We start from the raw sequence: 1679 nt of genomic DNA, 5'->3' as shown, positions 1-1679 counted from the left end.
TTTGAAAAATAATTTTACAAAACATTTTGATCAAAGTTTCTATGTTTTTGACCAAAAATGACATAGAATCTGACATTTTGACAAAAAGTTTGAAACAAAAAAATTTCTCAAAATGGGTTCTACGTACACTAATCTTATGCAAAACATGCAAGCAAAAATTAAATTTTGAAAAATAATTTTACAAAACATTTTCATCAAAGTTTCTTAGTTTTTGACCAAAAATGACATAAAAACTGACATTTTGACTGAAAGTTTAATTCAGCAAAATTTGCAAAAATGTTCTCTACGTGCACTAAATTTATGAGAAACATGCAGACAAAAATATAATTTTGAAAAATAATTTTATAAACAGTTTCATCAAAATTTCTTAGTTTTTGACCAAAAATGACATTAAAAAACTGATATTTTGACAAAAAAGTTTTATTAATAAAAATTTGTAAAAATGTTCTCTATGCGCACTTATTTTATGAGAAACATGCAAGCAAAGATACAATTTTGAAAAATATTTTTACAAAACATTTTCATCAAAGTTTCTATGTTTTTGGCCAAAAATGACATAAAACACTGACATTTTGACAGAAAGTTTTATTAGCAAAAATTTATAAATATTTTCTCTATGTGCACTAATTTTATGAGAAACATTCAAGCAAAGATACAAATTTGAAAAATAATTTTACAAAACATTTTGATCAAAGTTTCTATGTTTTTGACCAAAAATGACATAGAATCTGACATTTTGACAAAAAGTTTGAAACAAAAAAATTTCTCAAAATGGGTTCTACGTACACTAATCTTATGCAAAACATGCAAGCAAAAATTAAATTTTGAAAAATAATTTTACAAAACATTTTCATCAAAGTTTCTTAGTTTTTGACCAAAAATGACATAAAACTGACATTTTGACAAAACGTTTGAAACAGAAGAATTTCTAAAAATGTTTTCTACGTGCACTAATTTTATGAAAAAGATGTAGACAAAGATACAATTTTGAAAAATAATTTTCCAAAACATTTTCATCAAAGTTTCTTAGATTTTGATCAAAATTACATGAAAAACTGACATTTTGACAAAAAGTTTTATTAAGAAAAATTTCTAAAAATGGTTTCTACGTGCACTAAATTTATGAGAAACATGCAAAAAAAAATACAATTTTGAAAAATCATTTTACAAACATTTTCATCAAAGTTTCTTAGTTTTTGACCAAAAATGACATAAAAAACTGATATTTTTACAGAAAGTTTTATTAGCAAAAATTTGTAAAAAAGTTCTCTACGTACACTAATTTATGAGAAACATGCAGGCAAAGATATCATTTTGAAAAAAATGACACAAAAAAAATGACACAAAAAATTCAAATATTGACAAAAAACTAAATACAAAAATATTTCAAAAAATGTTTTCTGAATATCCTTTTTTTATAAGAAACATGCAAGTAAAGATTATACCATTAAAAATAATTTTACAAAAACTTTCATCAATTCTTTTTGGTTTTTGTCCAAAAATGACAAGAAAAATTCACTTTTTGACAGAAAAATTTATTGAAAAATATTTCTAAAAATGTCCTCTAAAAGCAAGTAAAGATAACATTTTAAAAAATTATTTTACAAACATTTTCATCAAAAATGTTTTGTTTTTGACTGAAAATGACAAGAAAAATTCCCATTTTGACAGAAAACTTT

The sequence above is a fragment of the Cynoglossus semilaevis genome, chromosome 14 (assembly GCF_000523025.1).
Source record: "Cynoglossus semilaevis isolate Cse_v1.0 chromosome 14, Cse_v1.0, whole genome shotgun sequence".
NCBI lineage: Eukaryota > Metazoa > Chordata > Actinopteri > Pleuronectiformes > Cynoglossidae > Cynoglossus > Cynoglossus semilaevis.
Note: the sequence above shows the minus strand (reverse complement) of the source record.